The sequence below is a fragment of the Rhinolophus sinicus genome, linkage group LG14 (assembly GCF_036562045.2).
Source record: "Rhinolophus sinicus isolate RSC01 linkage group LG14, ASM3656204v1, whole genome shotgun sequence".
In the NCBI taxonomy this organism is placed as follows: domain Eukaryota; kingdom Metazoa; phylum Chordata; class Mammalia; order Chiroptera; family Rhinolophidae; genus Rhinolophus; species Rhinolophus sinicus.
Genome location: NC_133763.1, coordinates 28894244 through 28918994, shown reverse-complemented (window position 1 = coordinate 28918994; position 24751 = coordinate 28894244). Strand labels below are relative to the sequence as shown.

Here is a 24751-nt window from a genome sequence, read left to right as displayed (position 1 = left end):
AGCAGTCTAGCTTCATTCTGATGCACATGGCCTTCCAGTTTTCGCAGCACCATTTATTGAAGAGGCTTGCTTTTCTCCGTTCTACGAGTATGTTTTTGACTTCTTTGTCGAAAATTATCTGCCTGGTCAGACAATTAAGTTCGTGAACTCATGCTAGAAAAAGTGCTATATTACCTCATTGCTGAGTATCACTATGGTCACCTTCGAAATACTCCTCTTGGGAAGCTATGCATCAATGACTGCCTAGTCCACCCTTCAAAGCAATTTTAGAAGTCATTTTCTGGAATGGCCATCAGAGCTGTCGTCTATTACCCTTGATGTCCGCAATGTCATCAAAATGTCTTCCTTTCTGTATCTTCTTTATCTTCGGATAAAGACAGATGTCATTGGGGGCCAGATCAGGTGAGTAGGGAGAGTGTTCCAATACTTATTTGTTTACTGGCTAAAAACTCCTCACAAACAGTGTCATGTGAGCTGGAGCATTGTCATGATGCAAGAGCCATGAATTGTTGGCGAAAAGTTCAGGTTGTCTAACTTTTTCACGCACCCTTTTCAGTACTTCTAAATAGTAAAGTTGGTTAACTGTTTATCCAGGTGGTACAAATTCATAATGAATAATCTCTTTGATATCAAAAAAGGTTAGGAACATTGTTGCAATAAGTTTGTGAACTTAATTGTCAGACCTCCTACATGTGGGTTTATTTCTGGGTTTTCAGTTGAATTCCATTAGTCTGGGTGTCTGTTTTTCTGCCAGTACTACCCTGTTTTGGTTATTGCTGCTTTGTCATATAAGCAGAAGAGCAAGGAGTGCTGTGTCTGCAGCCTTGTTCTTTTTTCCTTGCAGTGCTTTGGTTATTGGGGGCGTCTTTTGTGATTTCATATAAATCTGATGATTTCTTGGTTCTATTTCTTTAAAAAGTGCCATTAAGGTTTTGACGGGGATTGCATTAAATCTGTATATTGCTTTAGGTGATATGGGTATTTTAGCTATGTTGATTCTTCCAATCCATGAACACAGAATATCTTTCCACTTGTTTGTGTCTTCTTCAATTTCACTCCTTCACATCCTTTGTTAAGTTCATTCCTCAGTATTTTCTTTTTGTTGCAATTGCAAAAGGAATTGCTCTTTTCATTTCTTTTTGTGAAATTTCATTGTACTATATTGGAATGCAGTGTACATTTTTACATTGCTTTTGTAGCCAACAACTTTACTGTATTCGTTTTTTTTGTTTCTAATTGTTTTGTGGTTTTTTTTGCGTGTTTAGGGTTTTCTATATAAAGAATCATGTCACCTGTAAAAAGAGACAATTTAACTTTTTCATTCCCAACTTGGATGCCTTTAATTTCTTTCTCTTGCCTGATACCTCTGGCTAAGACTTCCAATACAATGTTGAATAACAGTGGTGAAAGGGGGCATCCCTGACTTGTTCCTGAATGTAGAGCAAAAGGTTTCAGTTTTTCACTGTGAATTGTAGTATTAGCTGAGGGTTTGTCATAAATGGCCGTTATTATGTCAAGGTATTTTCTTGTATACCTATTTTAGAAAGTGTTTTAATCATAAATGGATGTTGTATCTTTTTATTTATTTTTATTTTTTGGGGAAGGGGAATAGGACTTTACTGGGGGAACAAGGTGTACTTCTGGGACTTTTTCCAAGTCAAGTTGTTGTCTTTTCAATCTTAGTTATGAAGGGCACAGCTCAGCTCCAGGTCCAGTTGCCATTGTTAGTTGCAGGGGGTGCAGCCCACCATCCCTTGCGGAAGTCAAACCAGTAACCTTGTGGTAGAGAGGATGTGTTCCAACCAACTGAGCCATCCAGGAGCTCAGCGACAGCTTAGCTCAAGGTGCCATGTTCAATCTTAGTTGCAGGGGGCACTGCCCACCATCCCTTGTGGGAGTTGAGGAATTGAACTGGCAATCTTGTGATTGAGAGCCCACTGGTCCATGTGGGAATCGAACTGGCAGCCTTCGGAGTTAGGAGCATGGAGCTCAAACCGCGTGAGCCACCAGGCCGGCCCATGTTGTGTCTTTTTAAATGCTTTCTGTGTGTCTACTGATATAATCATATGATTTTTATCCTTTATTTATGGGTTGTATCACATAGATTGAGTTGCGTATGTTGAACCATCCTTGTGCGCCTGGGATTTATTCCACTGGATCGTGATATATAATCTTTTGAATATATTGTTGTATTGATTTACTAGAATTTTGTTTAGGATTGTTGAATTTATATTCGTCAGATATATTGGTCTGTTTTCTTTTTTTATGTCATCCTTACCAGGTTTTGGTATCAGGTTTTGGCCTCATAAAATGATTTAGGAAGTATTGCCTCTGAATTTTTGCAATAGTTTGGGAGGAGAAGTGTTGAATCCTTTTTGAATATTTGGTAGAGTTCATTAGTGAAGCCATCTGGTCTTGGACTTTTACTTTTGGAATGGTTTTGGATGATTGATTCAATTTCCTTACTGTTGAGCAATCTATGTAGATTTTCCAGTTTTTCTCTGATTCAATCTAGGAAGGCTGTATGTTTCCAAGAACTTGTCTATTTCTTCTAGATTATTAAATTTAGTGGCATATAGTCCTTCATTCTATTCTTGTATGATCCTTTGTATTTCTGTGTATATCCATGGCAACCTCTCTTTTATTTGTGATTTTGTTTGTTTGTGTCTTTTCTCTTTTTACCTTAGTGAGTCTAGCTAAGGGTTTGTCAATTTTATTAATCTTTTCAAAGAACCAGCTCTTTGTTGCGTTAATGTTTTTTATTGTCTTTTTGTTCTCTATTTCATTTTGTTCTGCTCTGATTTTTATTTTTTCCTTTGCTGACCTTGGGTTTTATTTCTTCTTTTTCTAGTTCTTTAGGGTGTAACATTAGGTTGTTTATCTTGTTTGTTTAGATAGGCCTGTAATGATATAAATTTCCCTCTTATTACTGCTTTCACTGCATTCCAATAATTTTCTTAGGATGTATTTTCATTCTCATTTGTTTCTATGTATCTTTTGATCTTTCTTCTTATTTCTTCTTTGACCCAGTTGTTCTTCAAATGCATGTTGTTTAATCTCCACAATATTTCTTATACTTTACATCCCCATGACTATTTTGTACTACGAATTTGTACACAACTGACATAAGGGTCACTCCTGGGCTCCGGTGGAAGGACAGTGATGTTGAGGGCTTTCGAGGCATATGGTGGACAGACTGAGGTGTGTGGCTTCGAAGCTAAGGCTGGAGGACAGTCACTAGTTTTCCGGTGTGGGGTGTTCTTCCCATGAAGTCAGCTGCCAGGTGCTGTCTTTCCTGTGTTGAGCCCTCTCCCATGCCTGAGCCAAATCTGAATCTGAATTGGTCTGGTAAGATCCACTGCTTCACACTGCTTACTCCCAGGACCCACCTCACCTAACTCTGCTGACGCTGGAGGCACTTTCTAAGGAAGTAGCCAGCTCTGTCTGCATTGCACTGTTTCTTGGAAAACTGTCTGAATCTGCAGGTCCGAGGCAGATGGTGACTGGCTTTGATGTGCTCTGAGACTTTTGCTAAGTAGCTCCAGGCTCAGAACTGGCACCAAACTAGAATCTACATTAGCCTGGTGATGATAACTCTCCCCACTCCAGTTACTCCCTGAGACCCAGCCTCATCCAACTTGCATATGGCACGAGGTTATATCTTACACGAGCCAACAGGTGGCAGCAGGCCTTGGGGTGTCCTGGCTTTTTGAGGAGCGACCCCAGCCATAGTACTGGTGGCAGATATCCCCAGTTCACAGTTTGGCCTCTCCCATGTGCCTGCAGGTTTACCACAGGCAGCGAACAACTGCACATCACTTTATAGCTCCTACCAGGTAGTCCCTGGCTGGTCACAGGCAGTGAGTGACCTGGGCCTGCACCAGTGGCTCTCACAAGAGGCCCCAGAACCAACGTAATTGGAGGTTGGCTTCAGACCACAGTAGAGGAATGCCCAATTAACCCCACAGGAGGAATACACAAAGGCATTCTAAACAGGCACCAGAGCATGTTGGGGCAAATCTTGCTCCATATGGTAAGCCCACGCACAGCAGCCCATCAGCTGTGAACACAGGGAAACCCCACAGCCAATCAACCTGAGGGTCAATCCCAGCCACTGAAGTGCCAATAACAATCGAGGCTCAACTATATCAGGAAGGTCCACACAACTGACTTGAAAAGCCATTGCCTTTATGATAGCCTAATCTGGGCCTAAAGCTATCATAAGAACCTGGCTATTATTCCAAGCAGTGTTTTCGGGTTTATTTATTTGTTTGTTTGTTTGTTTGTTTGTTTTTATTGAGGTATAATTGACATATTAGTTTCAGGTGTACAACATAATCATTTTTTCTTCGTATATATTGCAAAATGATCAATATTGTAAGTCTAGTTAACATCTGCCAAGCAGCATTTTTGATCTTACAACTGCAAAGCAAATTTTATTTCTTACATATAAGATATAGCGGGACTAACTTTACTGTTCTTTAGGTGTGAAAAATTGTTCAATTACCAGTTGGCAGACCTCAGTTTCTCTTCAGTTCACAAGTAGAATTCTCATTTGGAAAATATATAATGTTCATTTGAGTTTTTTCTTTCAGTTGTAAGAAATCTTATAGATTATGATTTTAATTTCTAAATACCTTGCTTCTCAGGAAGTCCTCTCAGTGGCATTTCTGGTAAAGCAGCCCTCATAATTCAAAAACATTTATTAAAATGCAGCTTCATCTTTAATAACTAATTTTTTTTCTCTGTTTGTTGTAAGAGCTTGTCTTGGATCCATAAATATTTCAGAGTCACAGGTGAGTTTCCAGGCTTTCCCTGAATGCATGTAGGCAGGTAGTAGATGGATTAAGATGGATTATCTTTATTATTATTTATTTTTAATGAAATAACTGTATAAATTTAAGGTGTACAATGTTAATTTAATCCATTTATATATCGTAATATGAATGCCATTATAGTGATAATTGGTGCTTCTCTCATGTTATACAATTATTTCTTCTTAGTGGTGGGAATAATTAAGTTACAGTCTCAGGAAGTTTGATGATTAAAATACATCATTTTTGTTTATATTCACTAAACTGCCTTTGATATCTAGAACTTATTTACTGCTCACTGTAAGTTTGTATCCTTAAACAACATCTGTCCTGCCCCTCCCATTCTTATCCCCTGGTATACACCATTTTACTTTCTGTGTTTTTATGAGCTTGGCTATTTTAGATTCTACATGTAAGTGATATCATACATTATTTGTCTTTCTTTGTCTGACTTATCTCACTTAGTACAATGTGCTCCATCCATGTTGGCCCAAATGGCAGGATTGGACAGTCTTTATTGGGGTGCATATCCTCCTGGTGCAGATGCCACCTAAGCAGATCGCCTTGAACACCTCCTCAGCTGCTCTCATAGCAAGCCCTGTGGCTTGTTTTCCTGGTGTCTGTGCTGTATACAGGAGTAGGAGTCCATAAATGTTTGGGGAATATTACCAACATAACTTGTTTTCTTCTTCCAGAGAGCCTGGATAAAGTGAAGTCATATATGCATAATTCTGGAAGCATCAAGCTTCTTCTGAGGCATCGAGCTTTATAAGAAGTCATGGACAAATCTGTGCTTTCCTGTACTTGCAGAGGTAGCTCTGCCCAGCTTCCTTAGGCACCAGTTTCACATAGTCCACACACCATCAAAAAACATGGAAGCTTCCTTACTGTTACAAAATTCTTCTAGAGATTTAAATGCATATACATGAAGATCTAGGCCCCACTCTTTTTAGACAAATGACAGTATACTTGACACATAGATCTGCACTTAAAGTATATGTTTATAGTGTGTCCAAATCTTTTCATGGCGAGTCAGGAGGTCTGATTTTTACCACGATAGTGCTGTGTTTCAAAGCGTGGTGATAACCTCATCCATTTAGCTGTTCCTGTGTCAGTGGACTTTTCCAATTGTTTCTCATCTTTTACTTGTGAAACAAAGCCATGTACATACGATTTGCACATGAAACTGCGTGTGTTCTAAGTTCTATTCTTCCTCCTTTAAAGCTTCTTCTGCTGTGTCTTTAATGTCTGGAAGAAGTAGTTAATTTTTCTAGAATCTGTTTTCTATTTACTCCCATTTTAAGAGTCTTAAAGATTATTTAATTTAAACATTAAATTAATTGACTTATATGCAACTCTGGACTTTTATTTATGCTATTACCTCATTCCTGTAGAGACCAAAGGGGTGGCCTATTTTATTAACTTCTCTTTAAAGACATTGTTCTTCCAGGCAAGGAAAGATAAAGAGATTATAAAAATGAGTGAAAGGTTGGGACTGGAGATGTAGATACGATTGCCATAAAAAATAACTATTTGTTTAGTTTTTTTGTGTGTGCTGCATAAGAGGCTGAGGAATATGGAAAAGGATATATTTGTATGTGTACTATACAGATGAACGTCCACACATGCACACACACAGTTCTTGATGTAGTGGGAAAGGTACAGTGCACCTATTAAAAAGTGGGAGGAGCCAGAGCGAGGTAAGGATTACACCAGGTGGTATGGGTAAAGAGGCCCTGGAAGCAGCTTGTGGGATGAGAGTGATTGGAAAAGTCTTTGTGGATATTGACTCTCCAAGGCTAGGGCGGTCTGAATGAGAGAGCAGCTGAGCAGAGGTCTGAGGCTGGGATTAGAAAAGTGAGGTATTTTAAGAGGCTGACAGTGTGGTGTGGAATTGGATGATGGCGTTTGAAGTGTGCGTTTGAGGCCCAGGGAACAGCTGAGTGTTGGCCTTGAGTGCTGGGATGAGGAGTTCTGATATTGTTGACTGGAATAAGGGACTGCTGTGATTCCTGAGTGAAGAACACTGAGTTCAGTGTTGGGTATTTATTCGTAGGCATGTGTAGGATGGGGCCAGTGTGGGTGTGGACAGAAAGAGAAGAAAGTAGCAGGGAGGTCAGATTAGGACACTAGTTGTTTCTAATGATTTTGTTCTAGATACAAAGTATAAAGTATGCTTGAGAATGAAGAGGAGGGTTAGTTAACATTTATTGATGCTTTAGTTTCAGTTCAGTTTGATGTCAAAGAGAACAGAGAGTGAAAAATAAATAATCATGCTAAGACTGAAACCCTGGAGTATTGGCTGCCTGGTGACCTAAAAAGGGGGTACCTCTGAAGGTGAAGGTTGTTAGTTCAGTTTTATCATGTGAAGTTGAGTAAGATATTCAAATATAAATATGTCTTTGTCATTTGTAAAGATGAGAGTTTTCTATAATTTTTTGGTTATTGCATGTCAGAATTGAACAATTAAATTCTTATGTAGAGGATACCCAAGTACCCTATTTATAATTAGTGCCATTAAATTCTTCCTTGATGCCAAGTACTATTTTGGTGCCAAGTTTTTGTGTTTTCTTTATCAATTGTGGCAGTTAGAATTCTAAAATGCCTTGCAACATCCCCACTCCCTGCTGTGCCCTGCATAATCGCTGGAACTGCGACTGATGGAGTTTACTCCCATGATTAGGTTTTGTTATATAGCACAGTGGACTTCCAGCAGAGAGTTGATCCTCAGTGGGCCTGACCTAATCCCATGAGCCCTTTACATCTGTGTCTAGAGGTCAGAGACTCAGGAAGTCAGAGATTGGAAACAGGAGAGAGACTTATGTACAATTTCTGGTTTAAAGTTGGAAGGGGCCACAGGGCAAGGAATATGGCAGCATTTACCATGTTTCCCTGAAAATAAGACCTAGCTGGACCATCAGCTGTAATGTGTCTTTTGGAACAAAAATTAATAGAGGACCCAGTCTTATTTTAATATAATATAAGACCGGGTATAATATAACATAATATAATATATAATACAATATAATAATATAATATAATACCGGGTCTAATACTAATTTTTGCTCCAAAAGACGCATTAGAATGGATGGTCCACCTAGGTTTTATTTTCAGGGAAACACGGTAGGAGCTCACAGTAGACCCCAGGCAACAGCCAGCAAGGAAATGCAAACCTCAGGAGCTGAATTCTGCCAGGGAAAAGAATGAGCTTAGAATCAAGATTTTTCACCAGAGCCTCCAGAGAACTCATCCCAGTGAACACCTTGATTTCAGCTTTGTGATACCCTGAGCAGAGGACTCAGTTAAAATGTGTGAGACTTCTGTCTTACAGAACTATGAGTTATTAAATGAGTGTGGCTATGAGCCACTGAGTTTGTGGTAACTTGTTACGCAGCAATAGGAAACTAATACAAAGTTTGTCAATAGCAGTTGAAGGTTATAGTAGTATACATTGTTATAAAAACCCACACATTTAAGTCAGTGGGAATATGGGAATATAAAGTTAAATAGCTGGCAGGAAGTTCTACCGCTGGCCCCCTGGCATACAAGGTCTGACAATAAAGTTTGCAAACTCATCTTAGAAAAAGTGCTCCTTACCTCACTGCTGAATATCACTATGGTCACCTTTGAAGTACTCCCCTTGGGAAGCTATGCACCGACACCAGCACCTAGTCCACCCTTCAAAGCAATTTTGGAACTCCTTTTCTGGAATGGCTATCAGAGCTGTCGTCGTATTACCCTTGATGTCCTGAATGTCATCAAAATGTCTTCCTTTCACTATTTCCTTTATCTTCGGGTAAAGAAAGAAGTCATTGGGGGCCAGATCAGGTGAGTAGGGAGCGTGTTCCAATACAATTATTTGTTTACTGGCTAAAAACTCCCTCACAGACAGTGCCGTGTAAGCTGGTGCATTGTCATGATGCAAGAGCCATGACTTGTGGGTGAAAAGTTGAGGTCATCTAACTTTCACGCAGCCTTTGCAGCACTTCCAAATAGTAAACTTTGTTAACTGTCCAGTTGGTACAAATTCCTAATAAATAATCCCTCTGATATCAAAAAAGTTTAGCAACATTGTTGCAACAAACAAATTCGCGAACTTAATTGTCCTACAGGTTCACAGGTTTGTCTTCACCCCGAAAAGTCTCCTTCCTGTCCCTCTCTCTGTGAACCCTCTTTGAGGGTTTTGGCTGGGTCTGGCTTTGTGCCCTTCTTAACATGGCTTATAACACTTAGTTCTTGCTCCTCTCATACTGTAATATTTAGTATGCTATGTTGTAGTAGATTATTCCCGGTTTGTAACTAGCCTGAGACTTAGTGTTATAGTGGCATCATCTATCAGAGTACTTGGTATTCAGCAAGTACTTGTTCAATGAAGGTAAGGAATTATGAAATGCTAGTGGGAGAAAAAGGCAGCTGAAGAGAAACAGGGGAGGAAGGAAGATGCAGGTTATAAGAACACAATGACTCATAAGCCAAATTAGAAATGCTGGATGATAAGCCAAATTAGAAATGCTGGATGATGGATATCAGTGGTTGCTAACAGAGACAGAAGTAAAAAAGATGATTTTGCTAGGGATATCCCACTCCTGAGTGCAGACTATTTAGAGTAAAATAGTGAATACTAAAACAAGATTTCAGTAATTGTAATAAAAAAGCAGATCCTTAGTCCCTCACATTGTCTTGAGGTGAATATGGTGGGGGTCTTAATATAAAGAGAAAATTGGCATGTACTTCACACTTACTTTCCATACACTGGAAACAAAGTCATGTGTGGTCTTTTATGAAGAATCAGTAGTCTTCTTTTTGTTAATACCATTGTTAAGTATTTATAAAGCCTATTATTGATTTAAAAACATATATGCAATACAGTGGTACCTTGGTTTTTGAACATAATCTGTTCCGGAAGACCGTTTGAGTTCTGAGACATTTCGAAAACCGAGTCACAGTTTTCCCATAGAAAGTAATGCAAAATAGATTAATCTGTCCAGACCTTTAAAATCAACCCTTAAAACTGCAAATTTAGCATACATTTTACTGTCTAATGATACTATAGATTCATTAAATTTGTGGCGTTCGTAAACAGAAATGTTTGTCAACGGAGATGTTAAAAAACCGAGGTACCGCTGTACTCAGTTTTCTGTTTAATGGTGGTAAGATCTGTTCTGTAAATATTTCTAAGCATCAGGAAAAGAATTCTGGGCATGATGAAAAAAATTTTAAAGGTAGATAAGTAGGTGGGATATTAAGTTTCTAATGTCAACAGATAAAGGGGATAGATACAACTTCTCCCAGAGGTTCCTTAGGCCTTATGAAAATTGTATTAAACTAAAAATGATAGCTTGGGCGATTTCATATAATGGCAAATAACTGATTGTAATGTGTTCTCTGTAACTAGAATGCATTTCATGGGCAAGTGGAAATAAACTTTAGAAGTTAGCCATTTATTATATAGAGACTAGAAGCTTATTGGGGGATATGAAGAGGACATTGCAGGACTTCATAAAAGGAAGAGAAACGTGACTAAGATTCTACAAGGTGTACGTGCAAATGAATGAGAGTGTTTTTCCTCTGTTCCTTTCAGTTGATAGTCATTGTCACATATTTTCCAGAAATGTTTTCTGCAAGGACTAGAGAAGAGGCAGTTTCTAACAGAAAGATCATTAATGTAGACATGCTTTGACTTTTGTGTGTGAGCTTTACCCCAGACTGCATTGGTAAAGTTTCAAATTTATAATTAATGATAACCTGACTATACTACTTAATGTTTTAACTATATTTGAGACTACAAGTAATTTCTTCAATATTTTCTCAAGTTCTTAAGACACTTAATTCTCTTTCTTGACTTCCTCTTCATCTTAGAAACTGTAATTTCCTTTGTAGGAACAACTTCCTGTTGGGTGCTACTCTCTCTGGCTACTTCTGTCTTAGATGCCCTGTGTTTTTACCTAAAGCCATAAATGCATTGCAACACTAGGCCATTTCATCATCCTATGCATTGAGAAAGTATAGCAGGAAATCATGTTGACTGTCCCCAACACAAGCCTCATTCTTCTTGGTTGCTGTGTCATGATAGGCAGTTGGTGTTCTGAATGGCAGTTATGAAGAGGACACTTTGTAGAAAAAACTTCTAGGGATATATTTAAGAGTCTAATCATCTGGAAATAAAATATTTTCACCATAGTCTAAAAAAGATCCTATCGTTCAGTGCTGTTTTCCCTTATGGTCATATTAAATTCACTAATTTTTACAGTGATTTTTTTCTTCAGGGGTGGGTTTATCTATTTTTACTTTTTAAGATGTTTAGTGTCCTGTTACCTCCACCTGCTCACTCCTGGGCCCACTGTATAAGAATCATTTCCTTTAACAGCATGGAAAGAAATCTCCATTTATTTTATTTTCTGTTCTCTCCTGTGTTGTGCACTGCAAGTCTGTTGTGTGCTATTAATTTAATCTTTTCTGTGCAGGAACTGATATCATGATTATCTCCTGAAAAGATGGTTCCCTAGAGAAAACAATAGGTCAGAATAGAAGTTGTTAACCTATCAAATGAATCTATAAATTTGATTGTGGTCTCCAGGAGGGTCTTTTCATGTGTATGACATCTAATGTAGAAAGAAATCTGTCTCCTCTCCTCTCAAAACAGAAGGAACTTAGTTTCCTTATGTATTAACTGTAGAAAGGTGCAAAGTTTATTTCTCCTTTGTTGCTGTTTTATCTGGAACAGTTGCCCCGGGGGCTCCCAAAGGTATATCGGAGCAAAAAAATTTTTTTTCTCTTATTGTTATTTAGAGATCAAAGAGAAGTTTTTAGTAAGTGATGTGATCCGAATTTATTTATTTCATATTCTCTCACAGTCAATTTCTCTATGCCAATCTGTGTTTTTGGAGCCATGCATACATAAACCGAGTGAGAATTAACATAATGTCTACAGAGCTCAGTCTCAAAGAAGGGACACATATTGTATATACATATTTGTAGTACATAGATATTCAGTAATAGATAAAGGTACAGTATGTGGTGGTGACAAAAAGAAAAGCCCTCTGTGGGTAAAGAGTCTATAGTAGATATATGCTAAAGGAAGCATGGGAAGATATTAATGGTGGAATCTAGCTGATGGATATATGGGTGCTCGTTGTAAAATATACTCATGATAGAATGTTGGGTGTGGGAAGAAAGGCTTCATATATGAAGGATGCTTGAACAAATTCTTCAACATTTAGTATGAGTTTGGCAGGTAGGCAAGAAGAAGGAAGGGCATTTTAGGAAAACAAATAGCACATAAAAAGAAATGAAAGAAAAAAACCCAGTATTCTGGGGAAAATTAAGTAATTTGGTATAGTAGGAAGTAAGATTAGATAATTAAGATCATGAGGGACTTGAATATCAAACTATTTGCTTTTTATTTATGCTTGCAAAAGATGGGGATAATTCTTTCCCCTATTTAACAAAACAAAACAAAACCAAATATGAAAGAAAATAAAACTCACATCTTTCTTGACTACGCTTCCTCTGCAGCTTCTGCTTTACTACCTAGCTGGTGTGAAGCAAAATTCCTTGAGACAGATCTCTAAGTTTGCTGTCTCTAATGTTTCTCCTCCATCTCTAGTCCAACTTCTGCCACCCCCCTCCCATGGTACTGCTCCCCAAGGCTACCAAGAACCTACACAAGGTTTAATACAAAGGCAAACTCTCCATCCTCATTCTACATGGCTTAGCAGCAGCAATGGTACTACTGACCACTTGCTCTTCCTTAAAAACTACAATCAGCTACATATATATATGTGTATATATATATATATATATATATATATATATATATATATATATATATATAATATGTATATATATGTATGTGTTTATATATATATTGTGTGTGTGTGTGTATATATATATATATATATGGACAATATATGGACAGTTCCACATGGGGCCTCCAGTCCCCGTTTGTCTCCTCTGACCAGGTACCTTGGCCCCACCCCTAATCAAGCTGAAAGGAGTTGGCCTCAAGTGGCCGCATGAAGTCCTGGAGGGACACAGGTAGTGCTAGATATATATACATACACATATATATATACACATATATACATATATATATTTTTTAAAAATTTTTTTAAAGGGAAGAGAAATAAAAACCATGCATGGAACTGTTGTTTCAATTGTAGATGTGTATGTCTTGCCAGGTGAAATGTGTGTTGTGGTCAAAAGAAGTTTGAAAACATTTGAAAACTGACAACATAGGAATTAAGATCATGGACAGCATGGGATCAGATGGCCACGCTGGAGTCCCAGCTGTCATTACTCTACTTGGGAGTAAATTACTTAACCTTTTTGGGCCTTCTCTATAAAATGAGTATAAAAATACCTGTCTTGTAGGGCTGTAGTAGCGTTCAAAAGAGATTGTGAAAATAGAGCCTCTGGTACACAGTAAGTTGCTTAAAAATTTTTTTTAGGGAGAACTCATAAATAGATGGCCAAGTTCTACTGGGTGGTTAGAAATCCTCTGCCTGGAACTCTTCTGGGCTGTGTAATCACCTTTTTATCCTAAATGCTTGTATCATTTGCCCTCTGGCTCCTCCATACTGACCACATCACAACTCCTTAACATGGTGAGCTCTTTATTCCTCCATTTTTCTGCTCTTGTTTTCTTTGCTTAGAGCGCCCTCTTCTTCCCAACCTCTTCCTCAACTCTGAAATACCTACTTATTTTCCAGTCAACTCTGCTGGGAAGACTTTCCCATCAATTTTCCTTGCCCATAAACTTGAGCCCTTGCTCCCTGTGAATCCTTCCATATCCTACACCTATTCCTTCTTTTGTTTTGTAAATTTCTTGAGGTCAAGAAAAATGTCTTATTTATTTTTTTGTCTCCAGCCTAGAACAAGGGCTGGTACAGAGCAAACAGGTAATCAATGTTTGATGAGTAAGGATAGGGAGGCTTACATTTGGATAGCCTTTGCAGGGCATTAGGGATAAGTAAGACAAGATACTATCCCTGTTCTTAAGAACCTTATAGTTTTGTACTCTTTCATTTAATCCTCATGATGACTTTGTGAAGTAGCTCTTATTTTTCTTCTTTTATATTTGGAGACATTGAAACTCAGGATGGTTAAGAAACTTATCCAGGTTACATCACTAGTACCGTATTAGATAGTGAAGCTAAAATTTACAACTAGGTCTCTCTGAGTCAAGTGCTAGTTCTTTTTCTACCGCATCATTATGTGAAGATTTCTTGTTCACCTTTGTATTTCCTGTATTGCATAGACAATTTCTTTGTATGTCCGTGACAGTGAGTTAAAAATTTATTTTAACTGAATTAGTATCAAAAGTGAGTCATTTTTTTGCCAGGAACAATAATCTTCCAAATATGTGATTTGAAAGAATTAACATAATGTATAAAATTCTTAGCTGGGACCAGATACTGTGTTAGGCACAAAAGAAATGGAAGGAAAGAGGTACAAGGACTAGAATTAGAATAAGAGTCTTTAAGAACTTATTACTTAATTATCAAGCTAGTGATGTAATTATGGAAAATAGAAGTAAATGTGAAAATATCCAGATCGCTGCTATGCAGCATATTCCTGAAATGGTATTATAAAACTTGATTAAAAATCTCCATTTCATCAGGGAAGTAATATTTCAAATGGTGCTGCTGTTTTTAAAGGTAAATGATGAAGACCACACTTTCTCTTACTGAAAGGCTTATAAAAAATATCATGTTTGTTAAAAATTCCGTAGACTAATACTCCAAATTACCAGTCTTATTTCAAAGGACATGGAAACTACTATTGTATAACTCTTATTTAGAGTACTTTAAACATTTCCAATCCAAGAAAAGTCTCACCCTATATAGTATGGAGAAAATTGAACATATGATTGATTAGCTTAACTTTGATAATTTAAAGGGGAAATACAAACATTTGAGATTTCCAGGTTTAAAATGTGGCAATAGTCTAGTTGAAATTTTTCTTTTTTAAGAAAAAGGTTAATGCTTTTGATTATGTAGGCTTATCAAGTATGTGCTCTATCCAGATCCAAAATAAGTCAATCATTTCACTGATTTGCAAATCAAGGAGGAGTTTAGTGGTATTACTATTGTTTAAAAGTTCTACTGAACTCACATTGATATTGATTGTATTGAAATGTGGTATCTGGCTTAAGTTACATTTTTTAAAATTTAAAATTAAAAAGAGAAAGTATGAAAGATAATGATCTTCAGGTGTTAATAAATGTCCAGGGACACAGGCCTAGGAGACATAAATTGTAAAGTGCTTACCTCTCATGTTTACTTTTGAATTACTACTGTCTACCCTGATAATCATGTGTTACTTTTTTTTTCCTTTAAAAAATGTTGAGCTGTCCTTGACCTGTTACCATGTACTCTTTTAGGTTAATTTGTCTTATTGATTCTAGGTGTGGTACTGGTTTCTACTGAGCCATCTTTTTTCTGTTGTTCATCTGGGAAATTTCAAAAATAGTATTAAGGACAGATGTGAAGAAAGTCAAAAGGGATTTCAGAGGAAGAAAGTAAAATAGATAAACCTAACATTGCTCTAATGTTAAACTTAAAACAGGGTAATAGAAACCAGTTTACTAACACAGTTGCCTTATTTTACTTTATATATAGCCTTAATTGTCCATATGAACTTCTAAAATAAAGACTCTATCATTCAAAAACAATTAATCTTTGTTTTCTAGAAATAAAAATTAAAACATAAATTGCCCCATTTTGGATATATTTCCAAATTGTTTGGATTTAATAACTTTGCCTTGTTTATGTAGTTTTGAAGTCTAAATATTTATCTAGGTTGACTTTTGTTTTCCTTCTTTTTATGCCTGTCCAACAAAAAAGAATGTCTTCCTGTTTATCTCTAATCTTGGCCTCTATGTGACAATTTAGTTTTAGATGCTGTCCTCATTTTTAGCTGCATTTTAATCTTATTTGTTCTGGACAACTCGACTTTCAATTATACCTAATTTAATCAAGGAGACAAAGCATTCTGTTTCAAGAGTGGCCATTTGAAAAATAAACAATGTTTGATTTTAATACATGTAGCCAGGTGGATTTTTAACCCAAACTGGTAGACAGTTCTCAAGGCATGTGATTTTCTTATTTTGTTTTGTCCAATTCAGAAGGTTTATTCATTTATTTTATCTTTCTTTTTTGGTTTTGGTAAAATAAATCAAAAGTTCATAGCTTTTAAGAAAACAAATCTGTTTTGTTGTTGTTGTTTAAGGCTAGGATGGTCTTTAACTCAATAGCTGGAATTGATTTACATTCTCAAGCTATTAGAAATTTCTTGTTTTCAGTTTCATTTAGGATAATTGTCATTACGTCAATAAATTATAGATAATGAAGGAAGGAATTTGTATAGATTTGGGGGCTCTTACAAGTATTATTAAGAACCTAGCACAATAGGAAAGCTTTTTCAGTTAGACTTTATTCAAAGTTATGCATAACTAAATGCTTAAGATTTATATAAATTTAATGCTGGTCCAATGTTCCCAGGAAGTTTGTATCAGTCCTGGGAAATCTATCATTTTGAATGATCTTAAGATATGATCCTTTCTAAGAAAAAGTGCATTTCAGAATCTCTATCATTAATTTTGGGGACTTTAATTTTGTTAGGCATACTTTGAGATATTTGATGAGCAATATTGAATCCAGTTATTGGCTAAATTAAATACTTAAAATTTGATTGTAAGAACAAGTTGCAGGAAGTTATATGGGGATTCCTCAGGAAAAACAATATCTATTGCTGGCTTTGAAGATGGAGGAGGCCATGTGGAAAGTAATGTGAGCTGAGAGAAGCCCATAGCTGACTTCCGGAGAGAAAGCTGAGACCTCAGTCTTCCAGTTCAAATGGCAGAGTTGGTAAACGCTATTCTCGCCTCCTTCCATCACCACATCAAAATCACAACTAAATTATAAAACAGCCATCATTGAGAACCACCTGCAGATTAGCTAAACAGAAATCCTATAACTAAAGATATAAACAAGAAGCCAGACTGATTGGGGCAGAGATGTGAAACATGCAGGTCCTACACTCATTGTTTTGCAATTTAGAATTTGAAGGGATAAATAAGCTGCAGAGTTCCCCCCTGAGGATCAAGGGGTCCCGGCCCCACAGTGAGCTCCCCAGCCTGAACACCAGTGTCAGGAAGAGAACTCCCTGCAACATTTTTCTGCAACAGGGATTCTGTCTGGGTGAGACGGAGGGCTGTTGTAGGCCTGGATGTTCTCTTGAGGGGTCCATGCTTGGACTCGCTTGTTTACAGACTCCTTTGTTCTGGGTTCCAGTGCAGGGGCAGCAGCTTGAGAAGCGTAAGGGACATATGGGGAGGAACTGAATTGACTAGCTTTAGGGAGAGGGCTGGAAGGGCAGGCATCGGGGTGGCTCTCTCTGGGGACAGAAGCACTAGCAGGAGATATTGCTTCTTTGTTGAAGCTTTCCCCCACCTACCTAGCAGGCTCAGGCAGGTGCCATTTTTGAGCTGTTCATTAACCTAACTGTTCTCCCTGCTCTGATGATACCCTGAGACTTTGTTGCAGCCAACTAGCGTACGTGAACCAAACTGCTTCCAGTGACTTTTCCACAAAAGTGGCCTGTCTCAGCTCACACTGCAGACTTTCCTAAAATCTCTCAAAGATCCACAAACCCTGTACAAGCAGCAACAGATTTGGTGCTAAGTAACGCCAAGCCTGGCAGCAAACAGTAACCATTCTCAACTTGCATTATAATTCACATCAGGTGGCTTCAAACCTGGCATAACTTATGGCCAGTGGTGCCTGGAAATGTACCTCCAACTAAGTGGCCATAGGGCTGGAATAAGTAACTTCTGGCCTCTGCTCACATTATGGTGCCCACCAAAGTGTCCCGAACCGGTACTAGTGGCAGCTGGCCTTGGTTCACAGTGTAGCGTCTTCCAAATGTCTCCAAGTCTAGCACAAATTGGAACCAATTGCAGATCACTTTGTAGTTCCTACCAGGTGGCCCCAAGCTGGGCACAAACAGTGACTGACCTGGGCCTGCACTTGAGCCACTCCCAAGAGGCTTCAGAACCAACACACTAGGTAAGCAGCTTCTGAATACTACAGAGCATCACCCAACCACCTCCACAAATGACACACCTGAAGGGTGGACTCAGCTGGCACCAGAACCCCACTAAAGTGACTCCCGCTTTGTGGAGTCAGCCCCAGTACTACACTTTGTCCACTGTAGTCACAGCCATACCTCACAGCCTGACAGCCTGAAGGTCAATCCCACCCACTGATATGCCAACAGCAACCAAGGCTAAACTACAACAGGAGGTCACACACACAACTCAAACAAGGGAAATTGGCTCAGGTGAACAGGGAGACTGTGCCACTGGGCCTTACAGGACCCCTACTACCTAAGGCCATTGTGCCAAGACTGGGGGATAAAGCATATCTACCTAATACATAGAAACAAACACGGGGTGTCAACCAAAATGGGGAGGAAAAGAAACATGACCCCAAATTAAGAACCAGGACAAAAGTCCAGAAAAAAACTAAATGAAATTGAAACAAGCAATCTACCAGATATAGAGTTCAAAACACTGGTTATAAGGATGCTCGATGAACTCAGTGAGAACTTACACAAAGGAATAGAAATCATTAAAAAGAAATAAAAATAAAGAAGAAATGAGGAATATAATAACTGAAATGAGTATTTTAGAGGAAATCAAAAACATTAGATGAAGCAGAAGATCAAGTCAGTGATATGGAAGACAAGATAGCGGAGAACAGCAAAAAGAAAAAAGAATTTTAAAAAATGAGTAGAGTTTAAGGGACCTCTGAGACAGTATAAAGCATACCAACTTTCAAGTCATAGGAGTACCAGAAGGTGAAGAGAGAGAGGGAGGAATTGAAAATCTATTTAAAGAAATAATGACTGAAACCACCTAACCAGGTGAAGGAAATTGACATACAAGCCCAGGAAGTGCAGAGTCCCAAACGAGATGAACCCAAAGAGGCCCTCACCGAGAAACATCACAATTAAAATACCAAAGGTTAAAGACAAAGAATCATAAAATTACTAATAGAAAAAAAGTTAGTGATGTAAAAAAATATGACTATGACTATGAGCTGATTTCTCAACAGCAACTTCGCAGGCCAGAGAGACTGGCACAAAATGTTCAAAGTGATGAAAAGCAATGATATGCAGCAAAGATTATTCTAGCTAGCAAGGCTATCATTTAGAATTGAAGGAGAGATAAAGAGCTTCCAAAAGACGTTGGGTGGCTGAATGGATTAAAAAAATAACACACACACACACAAAACCAAGACCCATACATATGCCATCTACAAGAGACCACTTCAGATTGAAAGACAAGAAAAAGCTAAAGGAATTCATTACCACTAAAACCGTATTGCAAGAAATGTTAAAGGGACTTCTCTAAGTAGAAAAGAAAAGATGAAAAATATTAATAAGCAAATATAGGGAAGAAACATATTCTCACCAACAAAGCCAAATACTTAGTAAAAGCAGTGGCTCAACCAACTCTAAAGCTAGTACAGAAGTTAAAGGGACAAGTAGAAATATCGTGTAATTACAACAGTAAATTGAAGGGATATATGCACATAAGAGAGTAAAAAAATAATGACAATATCATAAATATGAAGAGGGTGAGTAAAAATTGTACTGATCTTACAATGTGTTCGAACTTAAGCAACAGTCAAATTAAAATTGACTGCTTTAAGCATAGCTTGGCATATATGAAATACAATTAACCACTGACCAAAAGTCTATAAGAAATATACAAGAAATAAAGAGAAAGGAATCCAACCACAGCACTATAGTTATCAACATACAAGAGAGCAAGAGAATAAGATATGAACAGAGAAGAAGTACAAAAACAATCAGAAAACAAAAAGTAGCATGGTAATAACTACATACCTGTTAATAATACTGTAAATGTAAATGGACTAAATACTCCAATCAAAAGACATAGAGTAGCTGAATAAATAAAAAAAATAAGACCCATACATATGCCACCTGTAAGAGACCACTTCAGATTTAAAGACACACACATACTGAAAGCAAAGGGATGAAAAAAGATATTTTGTGCAAAATGGAAATAAACAAAAAGAGCTGGGGTAGCAATTTTTAGACAAAATAAACCATAAGGGCTGTAACAAGAAACAAAGTAGGACGTTTGATAATGATAAAGAGATCAATCCAACAAGAGGATATAACGCTTGTAAACATCTGCTAACTCAGTGTAGGAACACCTAAGTATATAAAGCAAATGTTAACTGACATAAAGGGAGAAATCGACAGTAATAAAGCCATAGTTCAGAATCTTAATACCCCACTCACATCAATGGATAGGTCATCCAGACAGAAAACCAAGAAAGAAACAACCTTAAATGACACGTTAGACCAGATGGATTTAATTAATATTTTTAGAGGATTTCACCCAAAAGCAGCAGAATGTACATTCTTCTCAAGTGTCATGTGGAGCATTTTACAGGATAGACCACATGTTAGGCTACAAAAACAAGTCTCAATAAATTTAAGAAGATTGAATCATATCAAGCATCATTTCTGAATAGTATGAAACTAGAAATCAATTATAAGAATAAAACTGGGCCGGCCTGGTGGCTCAGGCGATTAGAGCTCCATGCTCCTAACTCCGAAGGCTGCCGGTTCGATTCCCACATGGGCCAGTGGGCTCTCAACCACAAGGTTGCCGGTTCAACTTCTTGAGTCCCTCAAGGGATGGTGGGCTCCACCACCTGCAACTAAGATTGAACATGGCACCTTGAGCTGAGCTGCCTCCCGGATAGCTCAGTTGGTTGGAGCACGGGCTCTCAACCACAAGGTTGCCAGTTCAATTCCTCGAGTCCTGGAATGGATGGTGGGCTGTGCCCCCTGCAACTAGAAAACGGCAACTGGACCTGGAGCTGAGCTACACCCTCTACAACTAAGATTGAAAGGACAACAACTTGACTTGGAGAAAAGGCCTGGAAGTACACACTGTTCACCAATAAAGTCCTGTTCCCCTTCCCCAATAAAATCTGTAAAAAAAAATTACAAGACTAATACTGAAAAACAAATTTGGAAACTAAATAATATGTTACTAAACAATGAATGGGTTAACAACAAGATTTAGGAAGATATTAAAAGATACCTTGAGACATATGAAAATGAAACACAACAATCCAAAAATCTGTGGGACATAGCCAACGCAGTTCTAAGAGGGAAATGCACAGAATGCAGACCTACTTCAATAACAAGAAAAATCTCAAATAAACAATTTAACCTTACACCTAAGGGCACTAAAAAAAAGGACAACAAACAAAGCCCAAGGTGAGCAGAAGGAAGGAAATAATAAAGATCAGAGTGGAAAAAAAAAAAGAGTCTGAAAAAATACCCACAATAGAAAGGATAAATGAAACCAAGAGTTGGTTCTTTGTAAAAGTTCTTTTTTTTTTAAAGATAAACCTTGAGACAGACTCCAAGAAAATAAGAGAAAGAGTCCAAATAAATTAAATCAGAAATGAAAAAGAAGTGACAGTTGACAACACAGAAATACAAAGGACTATAAGGAAGCACTAGGAACTATGATATGCCAACAAATTGGGCAACTTGGAAGAAATAGATAAATTTCTGTAAACACCCAATATTCCAAGGCTGAATCAGTATGAAACAAAATCTGAACAGATGGATAACTACTAAGGAAATCGAATCAGTAATAAAAAAACTCAACAAACAAAATCACTGAACCAGCTGGCTTCACAGATGAATTTTATTGAACATTCAAAGAAGAATTAATACATATCTTTTTCAAACTGTTCCAAAAAGTTGAAGGGACAGGAAGGCTTCCAAACTCATTTTAGGAAGCCAGCATCACCCAGATACCAAAATCAGACAATGACACTACAAAAGGGAAAATTATAGGCTAACATTCCCGATGAACATATATATATATAAATCTTTAACAAAATATTACTAAATTCAACACGTTAAAAAGATCATACACCATGATCAAGTAGGATTTATTCCCGGTATGCAAGGTTGGTTCAATATCTGCAAATCAGGTAACTTGATATACCACATAAACAAAATGAAGGATAAAAATCATACAGTCATATCAATAGATGCAGAACAAGCATTTGACAAAATCCAGCATCTCTTTATCACAAAAGCTAAGCAAAGTGGTAATAGAGGGAACATACCTCAACAAAATAAAGGCCATATATGAGAAACCCACAGCTAGCATACAGCTAACAGTGAAAAGCTGAAAGATTTTTTCTTTTTTTTAAAGATCAGGAGCAAGACAAGGATGTCCACTTTCACCACTTTTATTCAACATAGTATTGGAAATTGTAGCGACAGCAGTTCTGACAAGAAAAGGAATAAAGGGCATTTTAATTGGAAAGGAAGTCGTAAAACTGTCATTATTTGCAGATAACATGATACTATATATAGAAAACTCTAAAGAGTCCACCAAAAAACTATTACAACTAATCAATGAATTCAGTAATGGAGCAGGGTAGAAAATTAATGTTTAGAAATTGGTTGCATTTTTATACACTATAAAATGCACTATTTTATACACTATTCTGATAGTTCATTAGGAACTATCAGAAAGAGACATTAAGAAAACGATCCCATTTACAACTGTGTAAAAATTACCTAGGAATAAACTTAACCAAGGAGGTAAAATACCTAACCTCAGAAAAGTATAAGCCATTGAAGAAAGAAATTGAAGAAGATACAAATAATTGGAAGCCTGTAGCATGCTTATGGGTAGGAAGAATGAACATAGTTAAAATATCCATTCTATTCAAAGCAATCTACAGAGTCAGTGCAGTCCCTATGAGATTAGCAATGGCATTTTTTCACAAACTACAACAAATAATCCTGAAATTTGCATAGAACCACAAAATACCCAGAATACTCAAAGCAATCTTGATAAAAAGACAAAGTTGGAGGTATCATGTTACCTGATACCAAACTATACTGCAAGACTGTAGTAATCAAAACAGCATGGTAGTGACATAAAAACAGACCCATAGATCAATGGAACAGAATAGAGAACTCATATATAAAACCACACTTGTATAGTCATTTAATCTATGAGAAAGGAGGAAAGAGTATAAACAGGGTAAAGACAGTCTCTTAAATGGTGTTGGGAAAACTGGACAGTTACATGCAGAAGATTGAAACAGGGTCATTTTCTTAACACCATATACAAGAATAAACTTAAAATGGATTAAAGACTTAAATATGAGACCCAAATCTATAAAACTCCTGTAAGAAAACATAGGTAGTAAATCCTTTGACATTGCTCTTAGTAATATTTTTTTGGATATGTTTCCCCACTTAGGGGAAACAAAAGAGAAAATAAACAAATGGGACTACATCAAACTAAAAAGTTTTTGCACTGCAAAGGAAGCCATCAACAAACTCAAAAGACAACTTACTGAATGGGAGGCGATATTTGCCAATAATATAGCCAATAAAGCTCTACTATCCAAAATATACAAGGAACTCATACAACTTAACACCAAAACCCACCCCAAAATTTGATTACAAAATGGGTAGAGGACATGAATAGCTGTTTCTCTAAAGAGGACATACCATGTGTCCCCGAAAATAAGCCCTAGCCGGACCATCAGCTCTACTGCGTCTTTTGGAGCAAAAATTAATATAAGACCTGGTCTTATTTTAATATAATATAAGACCAGGTATAATATAGTATAATATAGTATAATATAATATAGTATAATAAATATAATATAATACTGGGTCTTATATTAATTTTTGCTCCAAAAGACGCATTAGAGCTGATTGTTAGGCTAGGTCTTATTTTCGGGGAAACATGGTAGAGATAGTCAATAGACTTAATGAAATGATGCCCAACATCACTAATCATCAGAGAAATGCAAATTAAAACTACAATGAGGTATTACCTCACACCTGTCAGAATGGCTATCACCAATAAATCACCAAACAGCAAGTGTTGGAAAGAATGTTGAGAAAAGAGAAACCTTGTGCCTTGTTGGTGGGATTTTAGATTGGTGTAGCCACCATGGAAAACAGTATGGAGGTTCCTCCAAAAATTAAAAATAGAAGTGCCATATGACCCAGTAATTCCATGAGTGGGTATTTATCTGAGGAAATCCAAAACACTAATTTGAAAAGATATATGCACCCCCATGTTCGTGGCAACATTGTTTATAATAGCCAAGGTATGGGAGCAACCTTAGTATCCATCGATAGATGAATGGATAAAGAACAGTGGCATATTAGCCATAAGAAATGAAATCTTGTCTTTTGCAACAACATGGATGGACCTAGAGAGTATTATGCTAAGTGAAATAAGTCAGACATGGAAAGACAAATACCATATGATTTCACTTATATGTGAAATCTAAAAAACAAAATAAACAAAACAGAAACAGAAATAGATACAGAGAACAAACTGATGGTTGCCAGATGGGAGGGGGTTGGGATGCTGGGTGAAAAAGGTGAAGGGATTAAGAAATATAAATTACCAGTTATAACAACAGTCTCGGGAGATGTAAAGTATAGTGCATAGTCAATAATGTAATAACTATGTGTGGTGTCAGATGGGTACTAGACTTATCAGTGTGATCACTTTGTAAGTTATGAAAATGTCTCATCAGTATTTTACACTTGAAACTAACATAATATTGTATGGCAACTGTAACTGAACAATAAAATAAACAAAAAAAGAAGAAATGAAAGCAGGGATATCAGTCCGTCAACTGTGAGAAACTGAATACTGCCACAGCCACCTAAACTCCAGATGAGAAGGCAACCAGCCAGCACTTTGATTTCAGCTTTGGGATACCCTCAATAGAGATTCCATCATGCCATGCCTGGATTTCTGTTTGCCCAGATAAACTTTGAATAACAGAACTATGAGCTAATAAATAGGTATT

General features: G+C 37.2%; 1 protein-coding gene across 5 annotated transcripts in view; it reads left to right on the top strand.

The window, feature by feature from the left end:
* SPIDR (scaffold protein involved in DNA repair) overlaps positions 1–24751 on the top strand; it is a 565282-nt gene that overhangs the window by 135776 nt on the left and 404755 nt on the right. Inside the window, exon 1 of one of the 5 annotated variants that reach the window (XM_074319016.1) lies at positions 4763–4796. The exons of the other annotated variants lie outside the window; for them this stretch is intronic. The gene's annotated coding sequence lies outside the window, so the exon portion shown is untranslated. Of the gene's footprint in view, positions 1–4762; positions 4797–24751 lie in introns of those variants that run through there. 5 annotated transcript variants of the gene reach the window in all.